Source organism: Gossypium raimondii, chromosome 11 (genome assembly GCF_025698545.1).
Source record: "Gossypium raimondii isolate GPD5lz chromosome 11, ASM2569854v1, whole genome shotgun sequence".
In the NCBI taxonomy this organism is placed as follows: Eukaryota; Viridiplantae; Streptophyta; class Magnoliopsida; order Malvales; family Malvaceae; genus Gossypium; species Gossypium raimondii.
In genome coordinates this window covers 9712880-9724826 of record NC_068575.1, presented here as the reverse complement: position 1 = coordinate 9724826, position 11947 = coordinate 9712880, and the positions used below count along the sequence as shown (strand labels likewise).

The window sequence follows — 11947 nt, the reverse complement described above, 5'->3', positions numbered from 1 at the left end:
TAAGAAAAGGAAGGGAGTTAAGATGAAGTATTGCCTATTCATATGTTTACTCACCATACATAAAACATTATTTTGATTTTAGGGTTTAATACCTCCTAATTTCAGTCATTAACTCTATCTAACAATCTCATTATAAATTCTGATCATATTTGTTCTTTTTGACACAATGCCTAAAACTATCCATAGTCCCTCCTCAATGGGGGCGTTGGCAAGGGCTTCGACTCTCCTAAAATGGAATTTTTAAAATTTTAAATTCGTAAAGGTAAAACTATACTTTGACCCCTCTAAAAAATGAAAAAAAGAAATTGATATTTCGGCCCAACTAAAAAAAAATTCTGGCTTCACCCATTGCTCCTCAACCCATGGATAGGAGGATAATATGTTTCAACGCACTCAAACCATGTTCTCTTACATTGATATCAATGTCCATACTAATTGAACTAAGACTCAATCGACAAAGCATATACTAGATTGAAGGTGTGTCGGTTGGCATAGATGGTGCCAAAACAGGAGAAAGTATGAGGAAAACCGATTGCCCTGGGAGACATTATAACTTTTATAAAAAACAGCTTTGTGACTATCAACCAGCTTTCGAGAGTGGTAGGTTTAATAAGAATGGTAGTTGCAGAATTAAATTACGTTAAAGAAAATGTGGCTCATAGACAGATGGATCCTTCTCGTTTAAGTAAACCAAATTCATTCCTATAAAGCCACCTTCCATGATTGGTGACACAAGTTTCAAGCTTTTCTTATCAGGTTTCCCTCCATTGTCAAGTGTAAGTTCACCAGTTGTTGCTAGGGAGAAATCAAAATGGGGCCAGGTGGACCAGGAGGACCTCCGGGATGGGGCGGTCCTCCTCCCGGACCGGGTTTTTCCGGTGGCATTTGTGACTTCATTGGTTCTTGGTAAGTTCATTAGGGGTTTGAAAGATTATATTTTGGTATTTATATCCAAATATGAAGGAAGCATAAGAAATTGTGTATATTTTTGCAGTTTGAGCTTTCTGTGTTGCTGCTGGCTGCTTGGAGACTGTTTTGGTGGTCCAATGGGTCCACCAGGGCCACCTGGACCACCTGGATTTGGACCTCCACCACCATAGTTATATGTCTACCATCTTCATATTCCAACACAAAAATTGGAGGCTTTTCTAGCTTCTATCTGGGTTTCAACTTAGCTATCTAAAATACATATTTATGTAATAATTGTTTGCATTTTTAGTAGAATTTATGTTTATTGAAATTAATCTCAATAAATTGATCTTTCAATCTTTTTTCTTTGCTAATATCAACGTAATTTTATTTTATCATTTCAGTGATACAAACTGTTGAGATCTTTTGTCTATATATATATATAACTTGTTAATTTAATGGCTGAATTACAAATTCTCTTTATTTTCATTCCTATTAAACAAAACCTTGAGTTATAAGACTAAAATGAGGATTAATGATTAATATCATATGCACAGTTGGTGTATAAGTCTCATGTACCGTTAATAACAATTTTTTTTCAAATTTCGAGTTTCAAGTTTTAGGTTTTGAATTTGGATTTTGAGTTTTGTGTCATGAATTTGATATTTTGTATTTATTTAAGTTTAATAAATATAAATTAATATTTATTTTAAAAATAAAGTTATTTATATTAATGTTCAAACCCTTTAATAGTTTTTGTTTTACATAGGTAACGATGTATCATTTTATTATTAACGATGGTACATGAGATCTATATGCCGACAAATTGCATCAAATACTCTTCCTTAAAATAATTAATGAACTTTTTATATGTTGATATATGAAAAATTGAGATAAAAAGGGAAAATAATTCATATCCTAATATATCCACAATCATGGTGGTCCTTGTAACTTTGAAATTTCCTTATGAATATTCTTGACATGGTGCTTTATAAAACATAAAAGAAAAATCAAAATATTTCTTTTCAATCAAGAAAATGGGGAAAAGAATTACATACAAGCATTATTCATATATGCTATGATATGATATGTTTTTGTTTATATGTACATTAGTTATTATCTTACATGCATGTTATATGTGTATTATTATATAAATGAAAATTATATGAAAATTTTAAATTTTGGGATAGCTGTTTGAGTTTTAAAATATTTATTTTTTAATTATATTTAAAGTGGGTTTCGTTTTTTAAATATATATTTTTATTAATTGTTAGAGTTTGTGTGAGTCGAGTCTCGTTTCTTGTTGAAGAAATAATTATAGTGGCAAAATAAGGGAGTCTGTGGCAATTTTTATACGGACCATGTCGCACAAGTAGAATTTTTCAATCTTCCTGTATCATTCAGTTTTCAACATTAGTGAAGAAATAAATTATATTTATTTAAATATTAATAAAATAAGTGTTTTGCATATACATTATTTGGAAAAAAAGCTTATCAAAAACAACAATGGTTGCCTGAATTATTTTAACATTGTAGTGTCTAAATTTTATATATTTATATAGCATTTTAATTTATTTAAGCATTATTTGGTTGAAATTAGATAATTTTCTAATATAGAATTTTTATTAATTAATTTTTGCTTCAACTTTAAATAAATAAATTTATTTATTTTTGTAACTTATACTTATTATTAGTACAAACAGGCATTTAATAATATTTAAACTTTAGTGTTTTCAGAAATTTTACATGAAAATTAAAAGAATATTACTTTTTTACGGTACTATCTTAATTTTTATTGTACATAAAATTATGATTATAGTTTTGTCTCCCATTAAATCATTTTGTTTAATATATGTTTATATTTTTATTAAAATATTAATAAAAATGAAGTATATTTTAATTAATACACATAATTATCTCGGTAAAATAGTTTTTAATACTATTTAAAATTTAATATTTTCGCGTAAAATTTACGCATATAATATATTCGCAATATTACAAATATATTATATTCCAAATAATTTGTATAAATAAAAACTCGTGCTTCACATGGGTAAAAAAATTAGTTATTTTATATTTAATTTTACACATTCTTTTCATGGCCTTTTATCTTTTAATTACTAAAAGATAATATTAAATAGTACTTGTAATAAAACTACTAGCCAACCAACAAAAAGTAGAAATAAATCGATCAAAAACAAATAAATGAAGTAGAAAAATATAGCTAGCAAATATAAATATAAAACTATATTAAGTCATACAGGGCGAATTTAACAAAATTTTGGGAAATTATAATTTTATTATATATGAATTTATAATTTCATTAATTTTAAATGGATTAAATAAAGTTTTTTTATTTTTAGAATCCTAACTTCTAATTTTAAATTTTTAAAGGGACTAAAATGGTCGGCGGAGTGTTTCTTTGTTTTGAGAACTTTGACTCGATTGTTATCTATTTTACACTTTTTTTTTGCTTATTTTTATTAAATAGAACCAATTAAATTTTATTTATTTGCTAAAGTAATTAGTAAAGTAAAGTAAAAAAAATTAGTTTTAATTTCAACTTTTATAATAAATTAATATTCAATAAGTGTATTTTTTTGTAATTAAAATCCACGTGATATTAAAATAATTATTTTATTATATTTTAGATATTATGGCCAGTATCATGTTAAATTTGTGCTAACATACACGTCACGTCAAAATTTTGGATGATTTTTATTAGCATCGTTATCAATTTTACCAACTTGTTTCTATTTTATTAACACGTCATTGTCAGAGGTATGGCGATATCCTCTTTTATGTATCGTGTCACCAACATTGTGAGGGGGACAAAATTGGAAAAAAAAATGGCAGTTTTTGTTCATCCGATCCACCAATCACCCAAGGCTCGTGTAGAGACAATTTTGGTAACAAAAATTCATCAGCATTCAACCTAAAACAACCAATTTTGGCTGAGGAGGAGAGAGACACACATTAGCTTAGTTTTAGCCTTAGACACACATTAGCTTAGTTTTAGCCTTAGTTTTCTCTTAGTTTTTTTGCAACTTTTATGGGGTTTTCATTTTCTTTTCTTCTTTCTTAGCTTTAGAGTTTATTTTTCTGCATTTACTTCTTGTTCTTGATGTTCTTAGTGTTAGTTAAGTTAGTTATCATTGTAGCTTAGGTTTATTTACACTTTCAGTCCCTATACCTTGGTTGTAAGACATTTCTAGCTTTAGTTTAATATATTTCAGTTTCCTTTACTTTCAATCAACTAAAGTTTGTTCCTTTTATGTTTATTGTTTTAGATTTCCTTGTTGAATGTCTTTAGTTTCATGTTTTTAAGTTTTATTGTATAAAAATCCAAACTTTTATATTTTTCTTAAGTTTTACTTTAACGACTTCCTTACTTTTTATTTCCATGTTCATTCTCTTTATTTTCAACATGAGTAGCTAAACCTAAAAAGGGGGTTGGTTGATGGAGATGTGGGTAAGTTGATTTTCAGATAAAGGACTAAATCGTAATAAATTGGACTAAATCGAATAGATTTAAAAAATTAGGAAGTGACGCCCCTAAGGGAATATCTAGGCAAGTGAGACTGAGAGGTAATCTTTTTGTGCACCCATTCATTAGTCTCGGATTAACCGTTGAGACCGAGAGATAAATCGAATTAATTCATCTAAGTCGATAAAATTGAGATTGAAAGATAAAACAGAGCCACTTAGTAATTTAAGAGATTTAATTCCCTCGTTTGAGGATCGCCGAACCACATCAGAATCAACCAACCACCTTTATTCATTTACTGGTTAATTTCTTAGGTTTGTACTTTTTGCAATTTAGTCCCTAGATTAACATATTTAATTTTCTTACAAAATTTTCTTGTTATGATTTGCCATACTATAAAATCATATCGGTAGCCACTTAGACTCTATAGTTTATGCTATCCATCACTCAATCACTATCTCCTTTGGGTTCGATCATTGGAATACTCTGGTGTTCCATTGTAACATTACAAATATTACAACTGACCAGTATGCTTGCAATAAAATCGCGCTTTAAAATTATTTTATAACAATTGTTTGTTTTATACGCACGTGCAAACGTGGCCACCTATCCTTTATTACATTCACTTGGGCACATTTAGCACATATAATAATTTCTTTATAGTTTAGTCCATATCTCACTTTTTTATACCAAATCGTAAATAATTCAAATCATATTCACGCAACACAAATTCATAATTTAAATATAATATATATATATATATATATATTATAATCACATATAACCACACCATATGAACTTAGGGATTTTTACTAAAATAATACTAAAAGAAATAAAAAAAATACCAAAATAATATACAAAATTTTTTTTTTTACCAAAATAATACAAAAAAAAGGCTGAAGGAGGGTAATGGAAAGGCGGCACCAAAGGTGCCTTTCGATAGGCAGCACCGATGGTGCCTTTCTCATAGGCGGCACAGGACTAAAATGTAATGATATGCAGTTTCAAGGACATGACATGCAAATTTACCATTTTGAGTTTTGAAAGTGAATTGGTGCCGCTTGTGGGTGTGGCGGCACTAAAGTTGAAACGTGGCTAATTGCCTTCTAAGCCCTCCTTTTTTTATTATTTTCTTTTTATTCCCCTTCAACTCACTTTTTAATTTAATAAACAAGTCCTCAACCTATTTTTGTAGTTAAATAAGCTCTTAATCTATGATTTTTACTCATAAAAGCCCTTTTTTTATTATTAAAGTAAATATATTTTACCTAAAGTACTAAAGCTATTTAAAAAAGTATAAACTAATTCGTATTTTTTCTATTTAAAAATAAAAATTTTACTAAATTTGATGAGAATATATAGTTTATAATTATAATTTATTTTTCTATTTGGGTTACATTTATGGGTGATCAGTTTTATTATTACTTTTGGTTTTTCAATAAAGCATGCCCGGTATTTCTATTAATTTTTTTAATTAAATCTAATATTAATTAAGTGATAATTAAGATACTTAGAATTCTAATTAAGTAATAACTCTATTTTACTTTAATAAAAGTAGCATCATCAAATTTTTTTTACTAAGAGAACAATTAGGTAGAAGTCCCTCCCATTTATAGTTGAATCTTAGAACTTTGGGCCATAGATGATCTTTCTTTGAGACTAAATGCAAACCTTTTTTTTTTTTTACTTTAATATGATTTTGTATTTTGAATATTTGCTTCCGAATATATATATTTTCCTTAAATTTTAACAATTTCTTACTTTGTTGTAAATGGTTCTATTTTTAAAATAATCAACTTTTGCTTTATTGGATTATTATAATTCTTAAGAATATGACCTTTTTTTTACTTTTAATATGTGAATTAAATTAACAAACTATCAAAATTATTTTCTACTTTTTGAATTATTAGGGTCTTTATCATTTTAAATTTAGATCAAATTAATTTATACTTTTCGTTTAATTTTTTATGAAGAAAATTGATATTTTATTTTTATAATTTAATTTATTTAATATATGTTTTTAAGAAAGATTATACTTGAAAAATTACTTAAGCAAATAATTTATTTTACTTTCTACATCTTAACCAAACCAAAAAAAATATTTTTTTATTTTACTTTTATTAATTTTAACTATCTAGACAAGGAAAATATATTCCTCACCTTTTCTAGCCTTCCATTCCATTCCTTTTCTTTTATTATTAATTATTCAAACATAAGGTAAGAGTCTATCCGAGTATAATAATAGTATGAAGTTTGCCTAGATAAAATGGTAAAGATCATAAGCTGCCTCCTCTTCCTCCTCCTCCTTCTTATCATTAGCCTTTAAAAAAAAAAAAAATCTATGTTTGGGTGTTGTTTGGAAGTTTTTGAAACAAATCTCTTTGAAGTGAAAAGGAATGAAACGAGGTGAAGATTAGAAGGGAGAAAAGTAGGAAAAACCAAAAGATGCAGTTGGACCAGGATACCTAAGTTCCATGGACCTAGCTACCCTTTTATATATTATACATATAGCCACAAGCAATGAAAATGGTTTGGGAATATATGCATGAAATGGACAGCCTTGACTCTCTATACTACTAAACTATATGCAAAGGGATATTAATAATACTATTAAACTAAAGCTTTATTTATGTTGCTACCTTTCATGGAACTATTTTAGGAATGTGAACTTAAGAGAAGAAGATGGCATGGATGGTGTTTGAGAAGGGTGACCTTTTTATGGAACATTACACCCCCTTTCTCCTAGTTTATTGATCTGTTTGATTGAAGGAATTGATTTTTCGGAAAATCATTTCTAACTTTTTCAGCGTTTGATTGGCGGAAAACATTTTCCATTTGGAAAATGAACTCCAAAACAAGGGAAAATGGGTTACATTTTAGGGAAAATGTCTTACCCTTTCAATTTCCGTAAGACATTTTCCGTGCTTTCCTCTCTATCGCCTCCTTCATTCCTTCCTTCATTTCCGGTAGAAAATTGCTTCTATTTATCGATTTTCCAAGAACTTGTTTTTTAATTATTCAATACTTGTTTTTTTAACACAATTACAAATAATTTATTTGATATTAATTTTTTCAATTTATAACGATTAATATTGTAGCTTAATAATTGAGTATTATTATAAATAAATCATTGCAATATATGTAAAAATAATTTAAAATATAAAATTTATTAATATATATCAATATATGTAAAAACAATTTTTGAAAAATATTTCGTGAAATATGCCAAACAAATGAAAATATTTTACACAGATTCAATCAAACACCAGAAAATATTTTCCAGTAAATCATTTTACAGAAAAGTATAACATTTTCCCGAAATCATTTTACAGAAAATATTTTACTGGCAATCAAACAGACCCTAAGAGAAGAAGATGGCATGGATGGTGTTTGGACACTTATCATTTCAACTTCCTTTCAAAATGTAGTTGCCATTGGTCTAATATTCCCCCAATCTGCAACTATGCATGAAGACTACTCAATGGATCTACATATTTGTATATAATCACCCTTTTATGATTTGGTTCTTCAATGTATGATTAATATTAGAGAAAGAGAGAAGTCATGTAAAAGAAAATTCTAAAAACACTCACATATTCTTCTTCCATGTGTTGGACGATCATGCATATATTCACACAACAATTACTACCATTTCACCCATGCACTATGTTATTTAAACCCAAGGTAAATTAATGTTAGACCAAAATATGTTACATTTTTAAAAAAAATATACTTTTAAATTATTATATCCCGTATTTGTTATATCATAACAAGAAGGTTTTGATTGTCAAGCAACTAGTCCAATAATTAGTATGATGGAGACCACTTTACATCTTCCAATTTGGTACAATATGGAATCACTCTGCATTCATCAGCCAATAAGTAGTAGCCTTGGGCACTAAGTATAAAGTGTAGGCATTAGTTCCCCAATAGGATCACCTTTCAATCATGACTTAATTGCTTTAAACATCCCCACACTTTAAAAAGTTTTAATTACATCAATCATATCTTTTCATTGTTGAAATTGTTCATTTAACTATGAAATGACACGTAAAATTTTATGTGGCATAATTTAAAATGAAAAATTAAGAATAAAGTAAAATTGAAAAAAAAGAGAATGTGAAAGATGGTTTTGTAAAAGATTAGAAAACCTCAAAACTAAGAATTTTACAATATTCATTTTTCTTTAAAGTTTTTATTTTAAATTATGTTACATAAAATTTTACTTGTCATTCAATGGTTAAATTAACGGTTTCAATAATGAAAAGATATGATTGATATAACATCGATAATAAATAATGTAATTAGAACATTTTAAAGTTTAAGGATTAATTTAGAAGGAGGGTCATAGTTTGAGGATATTTGACGCAATTAACTCTTCAATCATATATCCTTTCCTTTCTCTCTTACTAAGAAGGCATCCTGGAACACAAGCACTGATGCTCTCATAATTGACCTTTTTCTTGCAAGAACCAGAGATGACCCGAATCCATCCCTAAATCCAATCCGTCTCAGAGCGACCGAAACGGTATTTTTGTCTAAATATAAATGAGGATGGCGGTGCCATGCATTATCTCAAACTCATGAGCCAACCTCAAATTTTTATGTTCAGCCCATGGAATCATATTCTTTGGCGACGAAAAATGTATCAGATGCAATGAAATTAATATCAGTGCTTTCAACTGAAGTGGGATAATCTTATCACAACCTATACATACACCAACAGTCATATATATAATATATTATAATTGAAAGTAAAAGAACAAATGGTGAAAAGCTTTGAAAACTTTTAAACTGGGGTGTGTACGTATAGGAGAAAAAATGGGGCGAAGATGATGATACGATGAGTTCGTTGTTGCTGTCAGCCAATGAAAGCTAAAAGAATAACGCAAAGGGACGATACTCAAGCTACATATCAAAATAAAACATAAGCAATCTCTAAACTAGGCAATATTCTGGTAAAGTGGTCTCAGTAGTTTGTGAATTAATTATGAATGCTCCAACGCATCCAACTAAATTAAGCTAAAAGGGAGAGAGAACCCATTTTTTGTGGCTTTGGGTTGAGAAGAATAAATAAACCCCCCCCCAAAAAAAACAAAAATTTTAAAATAAAAAATAAAAATTCTTGACTTGAGAATATGACTCATTGGCTTTAGTTTGAGTTCAGATTCTTAGATTCCAATTCTTTGGGAATTTTTTTTTTTAACTTTTTGTTTTTCCCCCCACAAGGGAATAGCATTCCGTGGTCATTTCTCACTTTCCATTTCGGCCAATCATAATCGTGAACGTGTTCTCCTCATCACATTATATTTATCGCGATTATAAATATAAGGAGTAGCGATGAATATGGATTATTTTTTGTCCTATCGTATTTATTATGATTGTAGATATAATGAATTGCATTCAACATATAACAAGTGATAAATATGATATTCTTAGCATGTTTTCAGAGCTTGATAAAAGTAAAATTAGATTACCGCAGAGAATTTATAAAAAGGAACAATGTCTGTACAAGGAAGAATAAATATCAATGTTCCCCTCTTCTTAAAGTGAAAGAATATCATCCTTGGAGATATGGTGACAGTTTGCATGTAACAGCATGCAAAAGTTAAACCATTCCTTTTGTACCGTTCAAGCAGTTTTCAACATAACAAATGAATTATTTTGATAACATGAGGAAAAGTAGAGAATTTTTTTTATTACACTAATGTTGGAAATGATCATGAAATAAAGTACTAGCAAGTAGGTTAAGGTATATGTACTTTTGAAACATGAAATTCAAAGTACCTGTTTTTTTGTCTAAGCAAAATTACTTTTGTCTGTCAACATAATAGGGCTGATAAAATGGGAAAATTTATATATATTTGTTTTGTAATAATTATGGTGAAAACTGAAAACATGGTTAATTTCAAAACTAGAAAGTATTATTCATGTTTTATTCATGGATTAATTGTCATATTCATAGTCAGTTAGTCATACCCACCAATGTTCTCCTCTCGTATATGTATTACATGAATACTTTAAAAAAAATAAAAGAATCTGAACATTTCTCGAAAAGTGAGCTCATTTATATCTGAAGCAATGCCTTATATATTCCGGTCCACATGCCAGCAAACTATTTAGGGATTCTGCCTTTTTTTACTTTTGTGTAAAGGTATTGATATCAGATTCTCCCAAACTGCATAATATGTATGTATGTATATATATAGATTTTTCCGAAAACTAACGAGAAGACATTTGTTAGCATCGTCCCGATTAAGCAACAAACAAGTAAAAATAACAGAAGAAATTGAGAAGATGAACACACAAATTTAACGCGGAAAAATCCCTCCAAAGAGGATAAAAAAACCACAGGCAAAGATAATTTTACTATAATGGCAAAAGAATGAAGAGTACAAAAGATGGAGATAAAACTAAACCCCGAAAACCCGAAAAACAAAGAACCCTCAAAACGTAAACACAAAATTCTCTGAATGTGTTATGAGTTCTAATCTAATGAGTGTCATCTTTCTAAGATTGTAAAAGAGCCTATTTATAGGCTAAATTAATAAGTCAAATAAACTATACTAATAAATGCTAAATATATTATACTAATAAATACTAAATCTTCTAGAAAGAAAATATATTTTTATTTAACTTGACTTGCAAGTAATCTCTTAAAATTTGGGTCACACAACTCTAACAACATTACACAAGGTATTGGAATTTTATTTATAATTGCTTTAAAACAAAAACTGTTAAAAGAGTTCTAATTTTTGTTTTACTTTGAAATTTCTCAAACACTCGTTTTAATGGCGTATCTGCCTATATATATATACCGGAGATATATGTATCCATCATATCATCAAGTTTTTATTTCTTGGTTCTTATGATTTTTGGCACAGATTTGGTCTTTGATAACTTAATATTACGAATTTATTCTGCAATAACTCTTTGATCATGAAGATATTATTCTTTTATATATATTTATTTTAAATAGGTATAGCATAATTCCTGGTTATTGCCAAAGACTGGATCGATCCCCCCATACTAGCTTTAACAAAATACAGCATAAGCATCATGAACTTGCAGTTGACACATTTGTTTTTAGCTTTCCCAACTGCAACTCACTCTAACGGATGTCCGATACGAGCACTTGAAGAGGAAAAAAATGACGAGTTGATGGCCTGCATGATTATATAGTCCGTATTTCCATGTTTTTTTTACGTGCTGGTTCATGCAGGAAGAGAGGAAAAAGGAAGAATTTGCATGGATTTATACATATATGTAAATATAAGGAGCCTTGTCTAAGGGGTTAATTAAGATAAGAAAAGTGATGAAATAGAGAAAGAGGAGCGTATAGATTCATGCAAGAGAATCAGGGAAAGCACGGGACACACACAAAAGCACAAAGTCAAGGGGCAAGTTGTCATGTACAGGGCCATGGGCAAAGTATGGAAGCAAGTACAATTTACCTGCTTTAATTAAGGTCTCAAGGTGCTTAGGATTCACCGTCAAGGAGCCGGCTGTCTTTTGCCTGTTCAAACACCGCAAAAGGTAATTTGGGTCCCT

General features: G+C 28.9%; 1 long non-coding RNA gene across 1 annotated transcript; it reads left to right on the top strand.

Moving 5' to 3' along the window:
• Positions 1–617: 617 nt before the first annotated feature.
• Positions 618–1283, top strand: LOC105804744 (uncharacterized). The gene is made up of 2 exons (XR_001137101.2): positions 618–906; positions 995–1283. It is a non-coding gene; the product is annotated as an uncharacterized LOC105804744 (long non-coding RNA).
• Positions 1284–11947: the final 10664 nt, after the last annotated feature.